This window comes from Chiloscyllium plagiosum, unplaced genomic scaffold (genome assembly GCF_037043375.1).
Source record: "Chiloscyllium plagiosum isolate Xiang-an unplaced genomic scaffold, Cpla_swu_hap1 HiC_scaffold_9, whole genome shotgun sequence".
NCBI classification, from domain to species: Eukaryota; Metazoa; Chordata; class Chondrichthyes; order Orectolobiformes; family Hemiscylliidae; genus Chiloscyllium; species Chiloscyllium plagiosum.
The window spans coordinates 54,055,029-54,080,671 of NW_028270147.1; the positions used below are offsets into that span (position 1 = coordinate 54,055,029).

The 25,643-nt window shown below is 41.2% G+C and overlaps 1 long non-coding RNA gene across 1 annotated transcript; it reads right to left on the reverse strand.

Annotated features, from left to right (window-relative positions):
* Nucleotides 1-1,098: 1,098 nt before the first annotated feature.
* On the reverse strand, nucleotides 1,099-25,170 carry LOC148149147 (uncharacterized). Its single transcript, XR_015758043.1, has 3 exons — nucleotides 25,051-25,170; nucleotides 8,245-8,400; nucleotides 1,099-1,347 (listed from the first exon to the last, which is right to left on the reverse strand). It is a non-coding gene; the product is annotated as an uncharacterized LOC148149147 (long non-coding RNA).
* Nucleotides 25,171-25,643: the final 473 nt, after the last annotated feature.

Sequence of the window (25,643 nt, forward strand, 5' to 3'; positions counted from 1 at the left end):
CCCCGCCCCTCCAACAGCCACCAGGACAGAACCCCACTGGTCCTCACCTACCACCCCACCAATCTCCATGTACAGCGCATCATCCGCCGTCATTTCCGCCACCTCCAAACGGACCCCACCACCAAGGATATATTTCCCTCCCCTCCCCTATCAGCATTCCGTAAAGACCACTCCCTCCGTGACTCCCTCGTCAGATCCACACCCCCCCACCAACCCAACCTCCACTCCTGGCACCTTCCCCTGCAACCGCAGGAGGTGCAAGACTTGCAACCACACCACCCCCCTCAACTCCCTCCAAGGCCCCAAAGGAAACTTCCATATCCGCCACAGATTCACCTGCACCTCCACACACATCATCTATTGCATCCTCTTCACCCGATGTGGCCTCCTCTATATTGGGGAGACAGGCCGGCTACTTGTGGAGCGTTTCAGAGAACACCCCTGGGACACCCGGACCAACCAACCCAACCACCTTGTGGCTCAACATTTCAATTCCCCCTCCCACTCCACCAAAGATATGCAGGTCTTTGGACTCCTCCATCGCCAGACCACAACAAAACGACGGTTGGAGGAAGAGCGCCTCATCTTCCGCCTAGGAACCCTCCAACCACAAGGGATGAACTCGGATTTCACCAGTTTCCTCATTTCCCCTCCCCCCACCTTGTCTCAGTCAAATCCATCGAATTCAGCACCGCCTTCCTAACCTGCAATCTTCTTCCCGACCTCTCCGCCCCCACCCCAGTCTGACCTATCACCCTCACCTTGACCTCTTTCCACCTATCACATTTCCGACACCCCTCCCCCAAGTCCCTCCTCCCTACCTTTTATCTTAGCCTGCTGGACAAACTTTCCTCATTCTTGAAGAAGGGCTTATGCCCGAAACGTCGATTCTCCTGTTCCCTGGATGCTGCCTGACCTGCTGCGCTTTTCCAGCAACATATTTTCAGCTCTGACCTCCAGCATCTGCAGACCACACTTTCTCCTCATTTCATCATGGGTGAGTAAGTCACTCTATTGAGTTACCAACAAGGTGACAAAGTTGAAAATCACTGACCTTTCTTTTCTGCGATCATCCAGACAAAACAAATCGAGTGGTGTTCTCAAGTCTTTATTAGAAAGATTTATGGCTGGCTTAATCAGATTCTGGAATACCATTGTTGTTACAAATGCAGGAAATGACAATGGAGATAACTTTTCTGTAAATGAAAGCCATTTAAATGAAACAGCAGTTTTTCTATGGAAGTTTCCAGGAAATAAATGACTTTTTAAAATTAAAAATTAATCCAGGTAAAAGTATCTTATTGCTTTGGGTTGGCTTTGCTCCCAGCTTCTACTTGTCCTTGAAACCTGTATGGAATAATAAATGATCAGTTAAAGCATATTGCAGAATAATTTACACATGCTGCCCTCACTTACCTTTGTTCTCAAAGCTAATTAACGTGTTCAAACTCATCAGGAAATGAGGCCTCTAACAACTGCCATAATGTGTGCTGCAGTTTTGTAACAAAGTAATAGTTTTCTTTAAAAGAATAGCAAGTGGCAGACTGCAATTCCATTAAAAACAACTCAATTGAAAGGTTCTGATGGTTTGGTTCAATTCCAAATTGCACTTTTTACAGTTACAAGTAGCTCTATCTGTGCTAAGTTAGCTCAAGATAAAAATAGAAAGGGGTGGAATCTGATCAATGTTTCCAAAGAAAAATATATAAGGACATTACTCTATTATTAAAATGTTGGGACTGAAAGTGTGATGTAGCTTAATGTTGTCACTATTTGGACCCTAGTAGAAGCCAATACGTGACTTTGTTTTATGTGGCATCTTTAGATCATCATCATTATTGTCTACACAACCTTCATAACTTGGTAGTCAGATGCTGTTCATATGTTGAACTATGATGAACTTCACTGCTGCAACTTTCTTTGGCCTTTGCAGACAGTGAGACACAGTTTTCCTGTGTCTGGCATACTGTCCATGGATTGCATTTTGTCGAGCATCAATATGAGATTCAGGTTGGAGCTGAGCATGAGCTACTCGTAGTTGAAAACTGAGGTGGAGTCGGGAATTATTGGACTTCAGACTGAACTGGGGCTGGAAGTGAGCTGGTATTGGGATTGGAGTGGAGTTTGGGTTGGGCATGAGTTGGTTCCTCAAACCAGAACTGGGCTGAAACTAGGATTTATTCAGTCTCAAATTGAGCTGGATTAAGCTGGTGCTGAAAATAAACTGAGGATGGGACTGACCCTGGAACTTGAACACAGTCTACAGTTCTGAATGATCAGACCAGCTGGGTCTGCAGCTTAAGGGTTGAACTCGGAATTGGGCTGGTGTTGGGGCGTTGCATTGGCGTCAGTATGTGACGTGGGAGAGAATGGTGGAGAGGCTTAACGTATCTTTTTAAACGCTATTGAAATCAGCAAATGTCGCATCTCTGATCAATTCTGTACTCCCCTAACCTGCGCATTTCAAAAGAAACGTGGGATGGAGCCGAGATGGCGCCTTCACACAAAACATGAGCACTTAACAGCTGCCGTTGGACTGAGTCAGATAGGCCTTGCTGGCCTGTGTATGTTTGTACAAGTTTCCTGGACTGCAAACTTTATCGTTGAAAAAGAACTGGCACAGTGGTTAGCACTGCTGCCTCACAGCGCCAGAGACCCAGGTTCAATTCCTGCCTCAGGCAACTGTCTGCCTGGAGTTTGCACATTCTCCCCGTGTCTGCATGGGTTTGCTCCGGTTTCCTGCCACAGTCCAAAAATGTGCAGGTTAGGTGAATTGGCTATGCTAAGTTGCCCATAGCGTTAGGTGAAGAGGTAAATGTCAGGGAATGGGCGTGGGTGGGTTGCTCTTCGGAGGGTCCGTGGGATTTGTTGGGCCGAAGGGCCTGTTTCCACACTATAAGTAATCTAATTAAGTTTCTTTCTGAAATCCAGTTTTTGAAGATAGTACAATGTTAAGTTTAGTGCATGACACTGTCATCATATTAATTTTTATATAGGGCTTGACAATTTATATTTTACTGTTAAGAGAAAGAACAATGGAAATATATGCTTCGGCAGACATCAGACAATACATTTCTGCTTTTCAACTTTGCAGAGGAAGATTTAACATTTGTCTGACAATGTTAGGTTAGGGGATGGTGTATCATGGGTCAGGACGGTGTGCAGTTGGCATCAGCGGTAAGTTGGGGTTTCAGTTTATTAGTTACCCAGGAGTTAGAATGGGTTCTTAATCGTTTAATTTTACATGGGTTAACTATTCAGCTTAAATGAATCTCAAACATCAATGTTCTTGCTATTACTGATGTTGCATCACTTGGTGAAACTGTTCTTGCTGTCTCACGTATGACTGATATTGCTGGTACCGTTGAATATCTTTTCCACTTTGCCAGGTCAGGTGAAGGTCAAATATGGATTCTGTTCCTTTTCATCTTGATGATGTACCGCCTTGGAGTCTCAACTTCACCAATGATTGTTGATTTCATTTTTTGACGGAGCTTGCAAACATACAGTTTTTCATCTTTACAGTTTAGGCAAGGATTTGGCATGCTTTTTGAAGTTGAGACTTCTTTCAACTGTACTTCATTGAGTTGCTGTGTTATTTCTTCTGGTTATTTTTAGGGTGTAACTTTCTTTACAAAATTGTCTTATAATTTTTTGTCGCTATCTAGCTCTGCAGGCAATTTCATGTCATTTATCACAGGTACAACTCAGATAACAAGGCAAAATTTAGGTTCTCCTTTGTCTCTTGGCATTTCATGAGGGTTTGCTTGCCTGGTTGGATGTGCCTTTCTCTGGTAACGTGGTGATGGGATTGTATTCATACCTTTCAACTAATTTCTTAAGCATTCTGGAGATGAATTTGGGTCTATTATGACATATTATTCTTTCAGGATTCCGTGAACAGAACTTACAATGTTGCAATGATTGTTATAGATTTCAAAGCTCGTATCTTTTGAATACAAAGATAGTTTCCTCTAATGTCCCATCCTTGATTGTGTGTGAATAAATTAGCTCTTATAGTATGCTATAGTCTGCTTAGAACTCAGAGCTAGGTTTCTCAGTTCCTTCTCACTTGCTGACTGGTTTCAGTATTGCATGATCTTGGAGTCTCAGCTTTCAATATCTATTGATGGTTCCTGGTTTTCACAACTGAACCCTGCACTTCTGAAGTTTCAATCAAACAATTCAGTCCTTTTAATCTAGTAGCTATAAATTCCTCATTTTTCATTGTTTTTGTAGATGCCTAACCATGATTTGGAGATGCTGGTGTTGGACTCGGGTGTACAAAGCTAAAAGTACAACACCAGGTTATAGTCCAACAGGTTTAATTGGAAGCACTAGCTTTTGGAGCGCTGCTCCTTCATTAGGTGGTTGTGGAGTACACAATTGTAAGACAGAATTTATAGCAAAAGTTTACAGTGTGATGTAACTGAAATTATACATTGAAAAATACCTTGATTGTTTGTCTATCTCATCGTTAGGATGACCATGTTAGTTTCACTTCTTTCATATGTAAATTGCAAAACATTTTTTTTAAAAGTTACATTCTCAATTAATTTAACAATTGTGTCAACCCAGATAATGTATTGAAGATATTAGCCCCCCGTGTGCTGCTGTCTGTGCCATAATGTTTAGACTGATTCTAATCTAAAAAATGAATTAACAGATTCTTACATGGAGTCATGCAATTCTTGAGCAAAGTACAATGTAACTCTACAAGTACAAATTCATCCCACAAACATATATGTGAATGTGTGCATGTGGGTTTTGTGTGTATGTGTGGGGTGGGGGAATGGGGGTTGTGAGTGTCTGTGAGAGAGAATATATGTGTGTGTGTGACTGAGTGTAAAGGGGTCTAAGTCTGTGAGAGGGTGCATGTGTGAGTGTGGGAGTGTGTGTGTCTGTAGGAGTATGTGTGTGTGTGTGTGTGGGAGTGCCTGTGTGTTTATGTGTGTGTGTGTAGGAGTGCCTGTGTGTGTGTGTTTTGGGGGTGGGGTGGGGAGCGATGTAGGAGTGCCTGTGTGTAAATCTAGTGCAATGGGGGTCACCTGTAGTTTTAATAGTCTGGTATTGTGCTTGCACTTCTCCATTCCCACCTGGCTTTCATTTATCTTCTAAAGACATTTGGTCTGCATCGTTTTGGTTCAGATTATTCTGAATTGGGCTAGCAGAACACCTGTAAGATGTCTTCTTTGATTTCTGTCTGTATTTGCACTATGTTATCAAGCCATTCTGGATCACCTGCTGAGAGAGCACACTAACTCTTTATCTTTACTGGTCTCAAGTCTGATTTGATTCAGGTGGTGTCATGTTCACTAGATGACGGATCCTTGTGCCTTTCATTTTGTGTTTCCATGCAAAACAGATGGGCAACATCATCTGTCAATGATATTTCTCAGCCTGGCTTGCATTTCAAAGTGAAATTTTAACTCTAAAGCCTTTGCAGTCTTTGATACATTACACAGATTTTTCTTGTAGATTTGCTTCAGCAAATGATGATCATTCTCCACTATACATTTTTTCCTAAAGAGATATGTATGGAATCTTACATCCATACACCATTAGCAAAAACTTTCTTTCTGTATTGACACATGTGGTCTCAACTGATAATGGAGCTTTGCATACAAATGATAATGGCTTTCTGTTTTGTACCAGAACTACTCCTGGTTCTTCTGTCGAAACATCTACTTTGAGTGACAAGTTTATCTCTGATATACAGCAATTTGATAAGACCTGTAGTGTCCAAGGTAATTTCCAGTTGTCCATTTGGCTTCTTCCTCTCAACTACGGAATTCTGGGATCTCTACGAATCTTGGAATAATTTTCTTTTCTTCCAATTCTAGAGCTCTCTTTTCAGTTTTGCTTTTAGTTTTATCAATGGTAGATGAATCACTTTCTTCTCTGGATCAATGGAGGTGTGGCACTCAATATCTTTAAAGCATCCAGCATTCTTATCATTCACTCTGGGTACATTTAAAAAAGAGTTTTCCAGCTAATGGCTGGAGGATGTTTATCAATGGTAGTATCTTCAATCCTTGGTGATGCCTCCACGGTCTCATTGTTTACTCAGATCAGCTGCAGCTCAGTCCTAGTTGTCAAAACTCAATTCTCTCACATGCCAGCAGCATGACCTTGCTTGGTTTCAGAACATTTTTCTTTGGGAAGATATTTTCTTTCAGATTTTCAGGAAACATCATTTGGTAAAGTCTGTATAGCATAATGTAACTCTATAACCAGTATTAAGCTTCAGCATCATATTTATGGTTGTGGACTTATTTCTCCTGGATTGAACGGTGCATTTTAACATTTCATGCAGTTGTATTGTTCTGACTTTGATTGTATCCTCAAATGCATTGCCATTTTCCAGGGTATGAATGTTTTGCTTTCTTTCCTTTCTTAATATCCCTATTGTTTTGCCTCTTGTAACTTTTTATCATCTTTTTCCTTTGGTCTGCACATTGCATATCTTTTCTACAAGTTCTGCACTCTTATTGTAAGCAGAACATTTCCATCTGTTTGCCAATGCGTGTACTCTCTCTCTCGTATCTTTCTCTCTTTCTGGCATGCATTGTTTTGTTGATTTTCCCTGCACTAGCCTTTTTTCTGTTCCTTGACTGAAGGCTAGGTGTTTGAATAGTCAGAGTCTTAATCTGTCTATTATTGGCTTCATGTTTCTGTTATGCTTTTTACTGCAAGCTTGTCTATTCCAAATAAAACCTCTTGGGGCATTAGCATTAATTTCAAGGCATGACTTTTGTACACAGGCACCTGGAACCACCATATTGTATATTGTGATTTCCAAAGTTTTAAATAATAAGTACTGGAGCATGATGGAATGCATTGTTGTTCAGTAGTCTGACAAAATAGTTCAGAGGTGAGTGCAGATATTCTGCACACTTATCTGTACACAAGATTAAACATATGTTTCCTAAATCAGATTGGATTAATATAATAATAAAACAGCCAATGATGAGTTTATAAGAGGGGACACATAAAATCCCGTGGGTGCTCTGTCCGTCACGTACCTGCCCATGGCTGTCCCCACTGGAATTTTACCAGCATTGGAGAGAACATCCCAGCTTTCACTGAGCCAATTGATGCCCTCTTCACGAGCTCATCCTGTCATTAATAGCAGTGGAGAGAATGTAAGCTTTCCCTGTGTGAGCTGGTGGCACGACAGAGAGGAATCCTGACTGGCATCCCTTAGCTTACTGCAGGTCTAACAACTCCAGGTTCCCTTTACACCATAGACCATCCACACTGACAGCCACCACCCCCCTCCCCCGCCAACCACTCCCTCACTCGGCAAGTCAACCTATTTTTGGCAAGATCTACAGACTTGTCTCTGATGCCGGTTCCAACATAGCACATCTTCCTGTAAACCTTTTTGCAGTATCAGCAATAGTACTGGTTTGCCCCCAGCAATAGGAACAAACACACACATGTTCACAAAATCACAGAACTGTTACAGTGAAGAAAGATTCATTTTGCCCATTGTGTCTGCACTGTGTTGTATGTATCTATGTTCCAGTTGCTGAGAGACAGAAGTCTTGCCTCAGGTTGATTAACACCCAGCTGATTTCTTAGCCAGAGATGGGGTGAATACCATGACATCCCAATAAATCCAGCCCATGGAATTAAATTCCATGGTCAGGAAATTTCTCTGGTAAATTACTGAATCGGGGACCTGTGCCAAATCCAGATCCCTTCCTCTAGCAGGCCTCCAAGCTTATCACCCAGCTGCTGGGAAGTTTCAGTCTCTTTCTGACCCAGAAAATATGCTTCAGTTCAACTTCAAATTAGTAGTAATTGTAGTAACCTTCGTGTCATGTCCTCTGCAAATCAAATTGACAAATTTGTGTCATAACAAAGGTTATTGTGTAGATGATACATACTCAGATTTGGATTAGGAGAGTTCAAACACTTTAATATAAAATATTTATAGTCAACAAACAGAGAAACTGTGCTGACATAAGTCTGAACTGGATTGGAATTTAATTCCTGACATGAATAGACAGTATACTTCACATTCCATTTCCCTTAATTAGCATTAATTTTATATAAAGATGTTAACTTGTTGTAAATATGTAGTTATTGTCAACAACACATTACATTGGATGGTCTTAAATACCAAAGCTTCAATATCTTAAACTGAAGAAAAGTGAGTTTGTATAGTGCCAAAAGTAATTATCACAAGGTGATGCTCTAATATTCCTTGCAAGTGAAGAAAAACTATATACTTACACACAGGAAAGGAGTCACAATCAGCAAATTCCACCAGTCCTCCATAACTCATTTTTCATATAATCAGGAGCTGCACTTGTTGAGAGTTTGGATGATGTTGTTAGTCATCTCAGACAAGGATTGTTTTGTAATTCAGGAAAGCTGAACAAAAATAAACTAGCATGATATATAAAAAAAGCAAAATGTCAGTAGTTTAATATAAAAGAATAATTGCAATCACTTTCTATTGTAATGTGGCTAATAGTGTAAAAAAGACCTTGCTCAGATTATGATCTAGAGTTGATAATATCACATGATCACAGAGCAAAATCTGTACCAGTAAATCACAAGGTGTTTCTAAGTACCATAATTACAAATCAAAGTTGTTTTTAAAACAAGTATCAATAGGAGAATGTATTTTTTGTGGCTGATAAAGTCATCTGAAAACCGTGATTATTGTTTTCTTGTACAAGATACTTTTGCTGCTGAAGTATGACAAGTATTTTAATTGCTTCTGCCAATTTGGATTGTACTGTGGGTGTTAATACAGACTCATTAATCTGCCTGTCACAGATAAGTATATTGACATATCAACATGGCTCAGCTAGTGAGGTACAATCCAAACATTGCGCTTGTCTGTAATTTATCTCATGCAACTGTGTAATCAACACAAACACATTTTCACTTGTTTGGATGAGCAGATACAACATTGAAAATCATCACTTTCACTAAGAGTAATTGGAAATTTGAATTCTTATTAATTTTGCTGGAACTGTAAGCCAAGGCAATCATATTAGAAAGTCGAAATTATCACATCAGACACTACAACAGATGGATGAACCGAGATAAAAGCATGTGATTGTATAACTAAAGTTAGAAACAGTAAATAAGACTTTTTTTAAAAAAAAGCATCAATTAATTTGTGGTGAATTTTTAACACTAGAGATTTGGGATAAGTTTTTATTTATTCACTTAGATGTAATTAAATGCTTCTAGTAGAGTTATGAAGGATCTTTTATTAGAGATTTAAGCCAAATGGGATATCTAAGCAGGATTTATTTAGTTGGAAAACAAAAGTTTGGTGAAGAGTCAAGGCCTCATGATGACACCAGCAATGTGATTCTACTGCTGGTTGGTTGTATGGATTTTCACCTAACATCAAACCAGGTTCAGAGCCAAAATCATTGTCATATTCTTAATTTGATGTTGGTGAACTTTCTCTGGTATCAAAGACTTCATATTTAAATAGCACTTGATCAAGCATCAAGTAACCCTAGAAAAATTGGAGTAATTGAGAATAAGTGGGGGAACTTTCCACTGGCTGGATTCATACTGAGCCCAAGGAAGATGGTTCTGGTTGTTTGAGGTCAATCATCTCAGTTGTGGAATATCGCTGCAAGTGTAGCTTAAGGTAGAGTTTTAGGCCTATCATCTTCAGTTGCATCATTAATGAACTTCCCTCCATCATAATGTGAGAAATAGGGATGCTCTTAGATGATTACACAATATTCAGCACCCTTAGCAACTTCTCAGATACGAAACAATCCATGTATAGATGTAGGTAGACCTGGACAATGTTGAGACTTGCGTAGATAAGTGACAAGTAACATTCAAACTAGCCAAGGGCTATGCAATAATTATTGACCTAGCCAGCAATGGCCACATCTCATGAAAACATAGGTTTAAAAAAATCATCCTTTAGGGAGTAATACAGTGCCTGCTAAGTTCTGACAGCCGATCAGAGGCACAGCCAAAACTCAAGGTCAGTTATTCGTCCAAGCCTCAGGCCAGTGATGGCCAGATGGTAATTGTGGGATGGAGGAGGGGATAGACAACAAAAGTTTTATTCTTTCAGGCTTCCCATATGGCATGACCCTCACCTTAGATGAATACCCGAGGAGGTGAGATAAGATCCTTAAAATGGCATTAGTTGGTCATTCAAAAGATTCAATGGGCAACAATGCAAGAAGGCTACCCACAATCTTTCACGACCTGGTCTTAATTGGATCACAGATGGGAATCTCACAGCCTACTCCTGTCCTGCCTGATTAAATCTCCCCACCACCAAACTCACCTCAGGGGAGGGAATTGTGCATAGTACATCCATTTAGTATTTTTTATATTATCAAGGCGTGCAAAAAAAAAAGTTGTGATTAAACAATACCATGTTTGAATATTAATGGTTTAAGGGAAATGGGAGAAAAGAATTATGAAGGAGATTTTAAAATATCAACAACTTTAAGGTTTTGTTAAAAATTACTTCCAGGAGAATTTTAGCACCTAGGCAAGACTTGCAGAATGTGGACTCTACCTCTTGGAAGCTATAGTTGGACACTTGGTCCACTTTGACTTTTAATATTCCATCAGCCAGCTGACTTAGTCCAATCCAATGGCAGCTCTGTGACTTGCAACCTAAAACAATCAGGCAGCCCACAGGCAGGTAAATTATTTGAGGGATGAAAAGTTGGGAATGTTTTGTAGGCCATCAGCCTAAAATGTTTGCATAGCCTCTTGTTCCTCCAGACTTCACAAAGACAATTTTCAAATTTATCTGGCAGATAATCCATTGAGTGTTCACCATTTCACTGAACCAGGAGCCTGTGGCAGGTGCTCTACTCAGGAGCCAGTTATTATTACAAACCTGATGTTCTGGTAAGATGATAGTGGAGTAGGGCTTCCGAGCCCGGGGCTCATCCACTCAGTCCGCTTTCTTTTCATTTCTTTTCTTTTTTTCTCTCTCCTCTCACTTCTTTTTCTCTTTTACTTTATTTTACTTACCCCTTGGTCATGGTGACAGCATTGGTGGCAGCGGGTGGGCCCAGCAGTACTGAAGGAGACCCAGCAGTGTGGACTTGTGGCAGTGGCATCGGAGATGGGTTTGGGTTCTGGCAGCTTCTGCATTGTCGAGGCTGTGCTAATGCCAACTCGTGGCTGCTGCTGCAGAACCGAGTTTGGGTTCCTGGCAGCATCTGTGTGCAGCACAGATTCATGGAGGCAGTGGTGGAGGTGAGTTTGGGCCCAGCAGCATCAGCAGCGGTTACATTGACAAGGTAGGCCCAATGCAAGTTCAGACTGGTGCGGTACTGGCAGCATCAGTGGCTTCTGCATTGGCAAGGTCCAGCAAGAACTCATATTGGCGAGAGCACTGGTGGAGGTTAGATGGCACCAAAGAGTGGCAACTTTCATTCCAGTGGTAGTGGTGGGTGAAAGGGATTTGTGCCTGGCCACCAGGCCCATGACACATGACAGAGCACTTAACAAGGGCTGTAAACTTTCTTAATTTCTTCATTTTTCTGCCTTTATATTCCATTTTTTAAGATAGCACCGAAGAGTGGCAACACTATATAATAGTTCTTACTGTGTTTTGTAACGAGAAACATGTGACAATGAATAAATCAAAGCAAATTAAATGTTAAATGGTTTGAAAGTGGATAATCATCTGAAAGTGTAGTTTGGATTTCAATCCACGGAGAAAGTTAAAACCTTTAAAATAAAAGATTCTGTGGAATGCTGTTAGCATGATGAAGATGTAGTGAGAAAATAGACTTGCAGATTGGAAAGTACAGAATAAAAATCCCACATGATCGTTGACTGTAGAAAGTGACTGCAAACTGAGGAGAGTCAGGTCATAACAATTAGAGAGAAAGATAAAGTGTGCGCAGAGTCTAGATCAGTTTTTCCCAAAGTATTTCCTAAGGTTCACATACAAGGTTTGAATATCGTCATTGAGGACTACGAGAGCAAGGTCCAGTTAAAGTTACAGCCATTTGAACTCGCCAGAGTTCCACAACACCCATTGCTGCCTTGAAGCTTATGAGTCTAAAATTTCACCTTGTGACTCCATTTCACTTTGGAAGGTGTAGGTGAGAGGACACATTTATTTGTACTACATTCAAAATAGAACATAGAACAGTACAGCACAGAACAGGCCCTTCAGCCCACGATGTTGTGTCGACCATTGATCCTCATGTATGCACCCTCAAATTTCTGTGACCATATGTATGTCCAGCAGTCTCTTAAATGTCCCCAATGACCTTGCTTCCACAACTGCTGCTGGCAACGCATTCCTTGCTCTCACAACTCCCTGTGTAAAGAACTCGCCTCTGACATCCCCTCTATACTTTCTTCCAACCAGCTTAAAAACTATGACCCGTCGTGTTAGCCATTTCTGCCCAGGGAAATAGTCTCTGGCTATCAACTCTATCTATGCCTCTCATTATCTTGTATACCTCAATTAGGTCCCCTCTCCTCCTCCTTTTCTCCAATGAAAAAAGTCCGAGCTCAGTCAACCTCTCTTCATAAGATAAGCCCTCCAATCCAGGCAGCATCCTGGTAAACCTCCTCTGAACCCTCTCCAAAGCATCCACATCTTTCCTATAATAGGGTGACCAGAACTGGACGCAGTACTCCAAGTCCGGTCTAACCAAGGTTTTATAGAGCTGCAACAAGATCTCACGACTCTTAAACTCAATCCCCCTGTTAATGAAAGCCAAAACACCACTTTCTTAACAACCCTGTCCACTTGGGTGGCCATTTTAAGGGATCTATGTACCTGCACACCAAGATCCCTCTGTTCCTCCACACTGCCAAGAATCCTATCCTTAATCCTGTACTCAGCTTTCAAATTCGACTTTCCAAAATGCATCACCTCACATTTATCCAGGTTGAACTCAATCTGCCACCTCAAAGCCCATCTCTGCATCCTGTCAATGTCCCGCTGCAGCCTACAACAGCCCTCTATACTGTCAATGACACCTCCAATCTTTGTGTCGTCTGCAAACTTGCTGACCCATCCTTCAATCCCCTCTTCCAAGTCATTAATAAAAATTACAAAAAGTAGAGGCCCAAGGACAGAGCATTGTGGAACACCACTCACCACTGACTTCCAGGCAGAATATTTTCCTTCTACTACCACTCGCTGTCTTCTGTTGGCCAGCCAATTCTGTATCCATTCCTCCTGACCTTCTGAATAAGCCTACCATGGGGAACCTTTTCAAATGCCTTGCTGAAGTCCATGTACACTACATCCACAGCTTGACCCTCATCAAGTTTTCTAGTCTCATCCTCAAAGAACTCGATAAGGTGTGTGAGGCATGACCTGCCCCTCACAAAGCCATGTTGATTGCATTTAATCAAGCCATGCTCTTCCAGATGGTCATAAATCCTATCCCTTAGAATCGTTTCTAACATCTTGCAGACGACAGACATGAGACTTACTGGTCTGTAATTGCCGGGGATTTCCCTATTTCCTTTCTTGAAGAGAGGAGTTACATTTGCCTCTCTCCAGTCCTCAGGTATGACTCCAGTGGAGAGCAAGGATGCAAAGATCTTCGCAAGTGGCGAAGCAATTGCATTTCTCGTTTCCCAAAGCAGCCGAGGACAAATCTGGTCCAGGCCTGGCGACTTGTCAATCTTAATGTTTGATAAAATTTTCAGCACATCAGCTTCCTCTATCTCTATCCATTCCAGCATGCACACCTGCTCTTCAAAGGTTTCATTCACTACAAAGTTTGTTTCTTTCATAAAGACAGAAGCAAAAAACTCATTTAGGGCTTCCACTACCTCCTCAGACTCCATACACAAGTTCCCTGTGCTATCCCTGATCAGCCCTACTCTTTCTTTGACCATTCTCTTATTCCTCACGTAAGTGTAAAATGCCTTTGTGTTCTCCCTAATCCGTTCAGCCAAGCCTTTCTTGTGCCCCCTCCTGGCTCTCCTCAGACCATTTTTGAGCTCCTTCCTAGCCTGCCTGTAATCCTCTAGAGCTGAGCTTGACCCTAGCTTCCTCCACCTTATGTAAGCTACCTTCTTCTTTTGACGAGAAGCTCCACCACTCTCGTCATCCAACGTTCCTTTATCTTACCCCTTCTTGCCTATCTCAAAGGGACATATTTATTCATCACTCGCAACAACTGTTCCTTAAACAGTCTCCTCATGTCTATAGTGCCTTTACCATGGAACAATTGCTCCCAGTCCATGCTTCCTAACTCATGTCTAATCGCATCATAGTTTCCTCTTCCCCAATTAAATATCCTCCCATTTTGCCTAATCCTCTCCTTCTCCATAGCTATGTAGAATGTGAGGCAGTTGTGGTCACTATCACCAAAATGCTGTCCCACCACAAGATCTGATACCTGCCCTGGCTCGTTTCTGAGCACCAAGTCTAGAATGGCCTCTCCCCTCGTTGGCCTGTCAACGTACTGAGTTAGGAAACCCTCCTGAACACACCTTACAAAAACAGCTCCATTCAAATCTTCTGCTCGAAGGAGGTTCCAATCAATATTGGGAAAGTTAAAGTCACCCATTGCAACAACCCTACCACATCCACACTTTTCCAAAATCTGCCGACCTATGCTTTCTTCCATCTTACTGCTGCTATTGGGGGGCCTATAGTAAACCCCTAACGAGGTGACTGCTCCCTTGCTGTTCCTAATTTCCACCCATACTGACTCGGTAGGCAGATCTTCCTCGACAATAGAAGCTTCTGTAGCTGTGATACCCTCTCTGATTAGTAGTGCTACACCCCCTCCTCTTGTTCCCCCCTCCCTATTCTTTTTAAATGCTCTAAATCCTGGAACATCCAGCAACCATTCCTGCCCCTGAGAAACCCATGTCTCTGTTATGGCCACAACATCATAGCACCAGGTACTGATCCATGCTCTAAGTTCATCACTTTTATTCCTGATACACCTTGCGTTAAGCAAACACACTTTAACTGATCCCTTGGTTTCTTCCCAGGAAAATCCTTCCCACTTGCTGGTCTACCTCTTGCTATTGCCTCATTTGCATCAACTCTCACCTCCGGTATACAGCTCAGGTTCCCACACCTCTGCCATACTAGCTTAAACCCTCTCGAACTACTCGAGCAAACCTTCCACCCAGGACATTGGTCCCTTCCAGTTCAGATGCAACCTGTCCTTCTTGTACAGGTCCCAACTTCCCCAGAAGGCATCCCAATTATCTACATATCTGAAGCCCTCCCTCCTACACCAGCTGCGCAGCCACGTGTTAAGTTGTGCCCAGTCCCTGTTCCTCGCCTTGCTATCCCATGGTACCGGTAGTAAACTAGAGAACACTACTCTGTTCGTCCTGCTTTGCAGTTCCAACCTAACTCCCTGAAATCACTTTTTATATCCTCAATCCTTTTACTGGCTATATCATTAGTGCCAATATGTAACATGATTTCTGGCTGTTCGCCCTCCCCTTTTAGAACCTTATACATCCGATTGGAGACGTCCCGGACCCTGGCACCAGGGAGGCAACATATCTTCCGGGAATCCCGATCCTGACCACAAAATCTCCTGTCGATTCCCCTACCACGAGTACTTTTCTATTCTGCCCCCTTCCCTTCTTTGCCACAGTGTCAGGCTCAGTGCCAGAGAACTGCTACTATGGCTTTCCTCTGGTAGGTCATCCCCCCCCCAGTAGTATCCAAAATGGTATACTTATTGCTGAGGGGAATGTCCACAGGGGATCACTGCAATGTCTGTTTGTCCCCTTTCCTCCCCCTAACTGTAACCCATCTATCCTTGTCCTGAGCCTTAGGAGTGACCAACTCCCGGTAACTCCTCTCAATTACCCCCTCAGCCTCCCGAATGATCCGTAGTTCATCCAATGCATGAGTTATTCCAGTATTATGAAACTGATGTCTTCCAGTATGGTGAAAATGGAAAAGAAGACTAGAAGGTATTATAATTTTAACACTATGCATTTGAAGATTCTTGATTGGTCAAATACATCACTCAGAGTGAACTTGAATGTTAAAACAGACTGGAGAATTAAATGTCACTCATCACTTAATAAGAGGTCATAAAGTCATAGAGTCATAGAGATGTACAGCATGGATACAGACCCTTCGGTCCAACCCATCAATGCCAACCAGATATCCCAACCCAATCTAGTCCCACCTGCCAGCACCCTGCCCATATCCCTCCAAACCTTTCCTATTCATATACCCATCCAAATGCCTCTTAAATGTTGCAATTGTACCAGCCTCCACCACTTCTTCTGGCAGCTCATTCCATATCCGTACCACCCTCTGTGTGAAAAAGTTGCCCCTTAGGTCTCTTTTGTATCTTTCCCCTCTCACCCTAAACCTATGCCCTCTAGTTCTGGACTCCCCAACCTCAGGGAAAAGGCTTTGCCTTTTTACTCTATCCATGCCCCTCATAATTTTGTAAACCTCTCTAAAGTCACCCCTCAGCATCCAACGCTCCAGGGAAAACTGCCCCAGCCTGTTCAGCCTCTCCCTCTAGCTCAAATTCTCCAACCCTGGCAACATCCTTGTAAATCTTTTCTGAACCCTTTCAAGTTTCACAACATCTTTCTGATAGGAAGGAGACCAGAATTGCATGCAATATTCCAACAGTGGTGTAACCAATGCCCTGTACAGCTGCAACATGACCTCCCAACTCCTGTACTCAGTACTCTGACCAATAAAAGAAAGCATACCAAATGCCTTCTTCACTATCCTATTTACCTGCGATTCCACTTTCAAGGAGTTATGAACCTGCACTCCAAGGTCTCTTTGTTCAGCAACAATCCCTAGGACCTTACCATTAAGTATATAAATCCTGCTAAGATTTGCTTTCCCAAAATGCAGCACCTCGCATTTATTTGAATTAACCTCCATCTGCCACTTCTCAGCCCATTGGCCCATCTGGTCAAGATCCTGTTGTAATCTGAGGCAACCCTCTTCGCTGTCCACTACACCTCCAATTATGGTGTCATCTGCAAACTTATTAACTGTATCTTTTATGCGAGCATCCAAATAAGTTATGTAAATGACAAAACGTTGAGGACCCAGCATCAATTCTTGTGGCACTCCACTGGCCACAGGCCTCCAGTCTGAAAAACAACCCTCCAGCACCACCCTCTATCTTCTACTTTTGAGCCAGTTCTGTATCCAAATGGCTAGTTCTCCCTGTATTCCATGAGATCTAACTTTGCTAACCAGTATCCCGTGGAGAATCTTGTTGAATGCCTTACTGAAGTCCCTATAGATCATATCTACCACTCATCAATCCTCTTTGTTACTTCTTCAAAAAACTCAATCAAGTTTGTGAGATATGATTTCCCACGCACAAAGTCATGTTGACTATCCCTAATCAGTCCTTGCCTTTCCAAATACATGTACATCCTGTCCCTCAGGATTCCCTCCAACAACTTGCCCACCACTGAGGTCAGGCTCACTGGTCTATAGTTCCCTGGATTGTCCTTACCACCCTTCTTAAACAGTGGCACAATGTTTGCCAACCTCCAGTCTTCTGGCACCTCACCTGTGACTATCAATGATACAAATATCTCAGCAAGAGGCCCAACAATCACTTCTCTAGCTTCCCACAGAGTTCTAAGGTACACCTGATCAGGTCCTGGGGATTTATCCACCTTTACCCGTTTCAAGACATCCAATACGTCCTCCTCTGTAATCTGGACATTTTGCAAGATGGCACCATCTATTTCCCTACAGTCTATATCTTCCATATCCTTTTCCACAGTAAATACTGATGCAAAATAGTCATTTAGTATCTCCCCCATTTTCTGTGGCTCCACACAAAGGCTGCCTTGCTAATCTTTGATGGACCCTATTCTCTCCCTAGTTACTCTTTTGTCCTTAATCTATTTGTAGAAACCCTTCTTAAAAAGTCATTATCTTCCAACCTACATTAAAGTTCTTCCAGTACTTGGATAAATAAAATTGAATCTTTGAAAAGAAAATCTGGTGGGTTTTTTTCAGGTCAGTAAAAAATGAAGAATTTGCACATTCATTGCACGTTTTCTGACCATTCAAAGAGCTCTAGAGCCATGAGTTTGAAATGTATTCAATGTTGTTTGACGCAGAAAACTTGCATACAGCAAACTCCACAAAGGGTATTGTGATAACGACAAGGCAATTTATATTTTTGATATAGATCAAGGGATATATGTATTGGTGAGGCCACTGGAGCTAACACCCTATCTCTTCTTTGACATAGTCCAGTCAGATCATTTACATCCACCCAGGCAAGCAGATATGGCCTTGGTTTATTCAAAAGACAGAAGTGCTGCACTGATTTTTATTTTCCTTGATTAGCCTTGATGTTTTTTTCAAGGCCTGGAGTGGGACATGTGCCCAGAACCCTTTAACTCAGAGGCAAGAGTGTCTTTGTACTAACTGAACAAAAGCTGACATGGTTCAAATACAAAGAATCATAATGCACTGCTTTAGTTCCAGCACTCTCTAATACGAATGGTAGCAGATAAAATATTGAACTGAATAACACATAACTGAAAAATAAGTTGCTCCTTCAGCAATGATGAGTTAACTGATTTTGGCTGTGGCTGCCAAAGATGCACCACAATTTGTCTCCACTATGATGGGGAAGAGGAATCAAATGGGCTTTTAGTTATCAGTGTTAAATGGTACATGTGTTAAACTTTTGGATAGTATTAATCCTCACCCATAGTCAAATTGCTTTTCAGTACCTATTGTCTAATGGTATACATGAACAAGATCTGTTTTGCCAAGATCTTTGGATCAATCTTAATTATAGGTAATGGGGGCTCTCCAAAACCTGACATACCATCTACATGGTACAAATCAATAATGCAAGAGAATACTCCCCATTTGCTGGATGACTGTAGCTCCAAACACACTCACAATGCTTGACACAATCTGTAGGACAAAGTGACAAAAACAGAAGTTGCTGGAAAAGCTCGGCGGGTCTGGCAGCTTCTGTAAAGAGAAATCAGAGTTAACGTTTCAGGTCTGGTGACCCTTCCTCAAAACTGGAGTTCTGAGGAAGAGTCACTGGCCCTGAAACATTAACTTTGATTTCTCTGCACAGATGCTGCAAGACCTGTTGAGCTTTTCCAGCAACTTCTGATTTATAGTATCCACAGTTCTTTTGGTTTTTATTTTCTAGGACAAAGCAGCCTGCTTGTTCGGGTCCACAGAAAGAATATTTCACTTCCTTCACCATTGACTTTTAGTAGCAATTGTCTGTACCACCTACAAAATGCACTGCAGAAATTCACCAAGGCTCCTCAGATAATACCTTCCAAACTCACAATAATTAGAAGGACAAGGGAAGCAAAGACCTGGGCACACCATCACCTGTAAGTTTCCTTCCATATGACTCACCATCCAAACTTGGAAATAAACTGTTGTTCCTTCAGTTTCACTGGGTCAAAATCCTGGAACTCACCATTACTAGTGCCAGGGTGTACTCACACAACGAAGTATATAGTGGAACCCTGACTGTGCACTTGGGAGAATCCCTCATATTCAGCCACCATGTACCCTGCGGAGAGCCACACCCATTGGAAAGGGTGAGCTCTATGATTCCCAATCTTCCCAAAGCCTTCTGAGACTGCATACTCTCCCAAACCACACACCTTGTTCGGGTCTGTCTGATAGACTAGGAAAGGTTTTTCCCCTCTTACTTTGAATTCCAGTCTCCAATGACACTCCTGTTTAGGGAAATATTGCAGTGCCAGCAATGGTTAACACTTGAGGAGTACTGCCAAACCTCTGATTAACCAGTAGCTTGTGACGATAGGATATAATTCCCCCAAAGGCACAGACAGCAGGAGCTCAGACAATTAACTGGGAAAACAGTGGCTTACTGGTAATGTCACTGGACCAACAATACAGAACACCAGGTCAATGCTCTGGGGATAAGGATCAGATCCCACCATGACAGTGGAATTTGAATACAATAAAGAGTTTACCCAATGCTGATCATGTAACCAATATTGCTCAGTATAAAAGCCCATCTGGTTCAATATTATTTAGAGGATGAAATCTGACATCCTTACCTGGCCTGGCTTACATATAACTTCAGACCACAGAGGTATGGTTGATTCTTAACTGCCTACTGGCACACTGAATTCACTTAGCTCACTAACATGTAAAGACTAGGATTTAACTGGCTTTTAACACTTTTTCTTGTATATTCTTCAAAAGGTAAGACACAAGACTTATCTCTTGCCCACACTGCTGTCTTTTCAACCTCAGTTCTGTAATCTGAGACAACTGTGTGTACCACCTACAAAATACACTGCAGAAATTCACCAAAGCTCCTTAGATAATACCTTCCAAACTCACAATAGTCTAGAAGGACAAGGGCAGCAAAGACCTGGGAACACCACCACCTGCAAGTTTCTTTCACCATCCGAACTTGGAAATAAACTGTTGTTCCTTCTGTTTCACTGTGTCAAAATCCTGGAACTCACCAGAATTACTAGTCACAGGGTATACTCACACAACCAAGTATATAGTAGAACCCTGACTGTGCACTTGTTATCACACTTCAGTTTGTCATGAATTTCTCCCCTTTCAAGTCAACCCTTTGATTTATTTTCTTTTAGATGCGACATTGCAGGATCTCTCTCCCTCTAGACAGCCACTGACTTTACATCTGCCATTATATTTTGGCTGTGTGACCTTTAAAAAGAACTTGTGTTATAATTAAAAGTTCAATATGTATAAAGGTGCTCTGAGGTTATAATACATATGTGCCAATACAATGGCTATAGAATAATAACATGATTAAAGTATTTCACATAAGAAGGAAATGAACATGTGATAGTAAAAAAATGCGAGAAAAATCTAATCATGATTAACAAAATAAGATATTGAGTCGGCTTTAAAAGCAGACAATGAATGGCATATCAGAGTTTAGTGTGGGAGTTTCAGATGAACTGGATTCTTGGTATAAATCATATGTCAATGTCTCCTATTCCATTCCCTCTTAAGAAGATATTAATTCTGGCTGGGATTCAGTTCTGTTGTGACAAGTGCTTCTCATACCCTTGTCCAAATTAATATTATTCATGGGGTGGAGTTAAACACTAATGTTGCTTGAGTATTCTTTATGAAGGACTTATTGTAATTCTACTTCTACCCCATGTTCACATGGATTTTTATAACGTAGATAAAATCCACTGTCACATAAATTCTTCTTGATGGCTAACTTAAGAGACTTTGAAGAAACATTTTCACAATCTGTAATAACTTGCAGTCTTTCGAGGTTTTTCATTCAAGGGCTCCTAATGCAATGAGAACAGGCTGTCAGCTACTTGCATTGTCTTTTAGATAAAGGTTAAGGAAGACACTAATAAAACATTTCACTTTACATCCATTTCATTAATGAATCACATCAATGTGAAGTAAGATACAGTAATGTCCTGAATACTAAACGCTCATCTTCTGTGAATAGTTGCATTACTTATGTAATTTTATGGTCTTGGAACAATTACCTTCCAAGCATTTGTCAGCATCAAAATAGAAAAAGCTCTTTATAATTTAACATTTGATTTAAATTTCAGCTTTTTGACTGTGCCTAAAACCCCATCAGCAGACTTAGGTTAATAACCATATCAAAATATCCACCAGCATTCATTAATCACTGAGACATCAATCCTCTTTCTAAGTAAATAATTGAGTAGTACTTTTACAAATGTGCAGATGGTTTGAAGTTAATTATATTTTTCTTGTATTCTTAAGGTTTGGCTCAGTAAAGTCATGATTACGTTATTGGGGAATGCTTCATGATTAATTCAGGTTTCCAAGTGGGGAACAATGAAGAATAGTACAAATAATATCCCCCATTCTGCTTCTTCTTTTAAAACATTCCTCATCACTAATTTTTACTGATTCCCTCCAATCAACACCTGTCCTCTGCCTTCTGTCCTCACAAACTTCACTCACTTGAAAGTAACTGTACTGGACCTCACTGATAATGGCTCCACAATCACTCAATGGGAACCTGTTCAAGCCCGCCTCCTATCTCGGCATTCCGTATGGAGTAATATTCCTCAGCAAGGTCTACCAGCACCCATCCTTTGGATCAACAGTTAGGAAACACAATAAATTATTAACAAGCTTCTTGAGACAAACTCTACCTATCAAACAGCGGCTTTGAACTGCAACAGCAAGAGTGGTCCTTGCTGAACACCTTCAGAACAAGCCAGAGTTCCTGTGCAGCCAAACCCCGTCTCAGAGGCATCGGTTCAAACATCTCATGGAGTGAATCTTGCAGAAGGACAGATTTAATGCTGCAAGAAGTGTTCCCTGTAGTGACAGACTAATCATCTTAAACTGAGCAAACATACAGGCTACCATTTGGCTTCAGAGATTTGCATTTGCATAAATAAATAAATAATAACTGATTTTCTTAAAAGTATTTTTTTCAGATTTTTAAATGATTTGTTCCCAACAAACTACATGATAATAATACAACTCAAACATAAAACATTTTTAAAACTACTATCAGTTAATCCAAAATTGCTGTTACTGTATTCAATACAGGTCAGTCGGGTTTGATTAAAAGTTTAGTTCAACTTGCGCATCATTAATAAACCTATTTTATAGGAGTTTTACATTTGGCACAAGACAAGTTATTGCATCAATGGCAAATTGCAGGGAGATGTTTTGGATTGCCTTTCAATGAAAGAAACATTGTCTCTGCACAGGATTTATATGTTGTACACTGTGTTTGATGCCTCAGTTAGATGGGCGTTGTCAGTGCAATGATGAGTTTTTAGAGCAGGATGTTCCTGCAATCTTCTCTAAAACATTTGCATTTTGAAATGTTGGTGGTCAGGGCAAGTTCAGACTGTAGGAGCTGCTTTTGCGTGACAACTTTTGCAGAGCTTGGCATTTTCAAATTTAGCTTTGAGTACTCTTCAGATTTATAGAGTTAGACATAATCCATGATACTATTAAAAATATTTTTGATCTCAGTCTCTGTTGAATGATTCCTGGATTACAGATTCCAATTAATTTCTCCCTTTAACTGCAAACTAAATTAAAATTTCAGCATTTTCTAGTACAGCAAAGCAGGTACTTTGGAATTTAACTCTTGAACCCGTCAACATCCTTGAAGTCAAATTGACATTCTCTCATTTTTTATTTCCACTTCACTGTGGGCCCATTTCAATGTGGATATATTTTGGGCACCTACCAGAAGAAGGAGGGAAGAAAAAAGGTGTTGCCAAACTATGCAATAAAATAGAACTTGTAAGTTTTATGCCATGCCACCAAGGAGGCAGATATTAGTGAATATCCCAGTATTATTGCAGAGGATGAAAGCCAGCAATAAAACTGCAGATGTCAAAGTTCCAACAGCCAAGAACCAAATTCCTTTAGTACCAAATTCCTTTCCATTTCTTCTCAACAGACTTATAGGCAGAATTTTAATTCCCAAGGGAAGGCTGGTGTGGCCAGATGTGGGTCTTAATCTTCCAAATGTCATAGAGCCGTAGGTATCTACAGCACAGAAAAATACTCTCCAGCCATTACATCCACACTGTTCAAAAACAACCACCTAACTATCCCAATCCCATTTTCTGGCACTTGGCCAATTGTCTTGTTTGCCTTTGCATTGCAAACGTACATCTAAATTCTTCTTAAATGTCAGCCTCTACCACCTTTACAGGCAGTGAGTTCCAGATTCCCACCACCAAATGGGTGAAAAAGATTTTTTTCTCACAATCCTCAAAACCTGCTGTGTTTTACCTTAAATTTATTCCCCTTTGTCATTTAGCTCTCCCTGTCTACTCTCATAATTGTACATGTCTCAATCATGTCCCATCTCAATTTTCTCTGCTCTGTGGAAAAAAAAACACCCATTCTGTCTCATCTGTCTTCATACTGTAACTTTCCAGCCCAGGCATGATCCTGTAAATCTCATCTGTACCCTCTCTGTACTATCATATCCCTCCTATCATGTGGATTCCAAAACTTCACACAATATTCCAGCTGAGTCCTAACCAAGGTTTTATACAGTTCCATCACCATCTCCCTGCTCTTAAACTCTATGCCTCAATTAATAAAAGCAATATTCCATGTACCTTAACCATTTTATCCAACTTGTCTAGGTGACATCCTCAGTGCTTGCGAGCCTCCTGTGAAGCGCTTCTGTGATGTTTCCTCCGGCATTTTGTAGTGATCACAGAACCATAACAATGAGCACCCGAGCTACAAATCTTCTCCCAAATTTTATCCAACTATCTAATGTGTCACTAAGTCATGATCCCAGCATCATTCCATTTACTTCCAGGATTCCCTGGGCCAGGTTTGAGAATAAGTGAGGAAATCTCTTGGTAAGTCATTATCATATGGGAGACCTATTAATAGCTGTTTTAACCAGATATACTGGGTGTAACAGCAAATACAACTATTTCATGAGGTGTAGCAACATGTCAAGTTCAACCTGGGGTAAAAACAGAAAGTGCTGGAGAAAGTGGAGTGCTGTTGTTGTACTTGGAGAGTGAAACCGACAAGGCTTTGATCAGTGAAATTGAAAAGCTCTAGCCATTGCCAACTGAGAGACTGCTGCTCACAGTACTCCTTTCCAGAAAGTGTATTCACTGCTTGACAGGTAAATGCAAACCTCTTGGAAGTCACTTCACCTGACTATCATTTCACGTAACTTGATTCACACTTTCCTCTGTTCAGCCTTCACTATAGCATAGGAGCAGCTTATGTAGCCTATCTTCTGATGAGGAGAAAGAGAAAGAAATCCACCAACACAAACAACATCAGAAGCAACAGCAACAATTGTCCCTATTCAGTCACTTGTCATTTCACAGGACAGAAGAGAGGGACACAGAGATATAGCTTGAAGGAGACAAAGCACAAAACACATCTCTCAAGGTAGAGGGGTAGCTCTCATGATACGTGTGAGCACCAGAGTCTTAGAAGGCTGAGACTGTCAAGGCAGGTCACTGCTGACATCTGCAGCCTTCGGACTAAGGTTGCATTGCAGGTGGTCATCATCATTAGATGAACAACCATGCATGAGTGGCTGGTCTCTTTCTCTTTTCCTTTGGAGAGCTCACCTTATTGCAGCACCTCAAATCTCACAACAAGACATTCTGGTAACAGTGAAGAACAGTTTTCCCAGGTCTACATTTCCATTTCATATTGTTGCAGCCTCAGCAATTCGAGTCCACTTCAGCAAGTCGGGCAGATCTGTGAAGAGAAGTCAGAGTTAACGTTTCAGATCCGGTAACCCTTCCTCAGAACTGACCCTAAGATGAATTTCTGATCACATATTTACCTCATTGTTAAAACTTCTTATTTCTATTTTTGAAACATTGCTCAACTTTATCCCTGTCTCAGCTCATTTGCTGTCTGAAATCCTCATTAGATCTTCTTTAACCCTAAACCTGACTATTCCAATCCACTCCTGAATGATCTTCATCATTCTAACCTCTGGAAACTCGACATCCTTTAAAATTTCACTTCCTGTGTCTTAATTTCCATTGGTGGTGGAAGTGACCTGAAACGTCATCATGAAGATGAAGTCCTGTCTTCACATTGAGGATATCTTCAGTTGTGTGGCACTGCCACAGTGATAAATGGAATGGACTTCAAATAGATCGAGCAAAATCTATCCAACAAATTCCAATGTCTACCATTAACAGCAAGC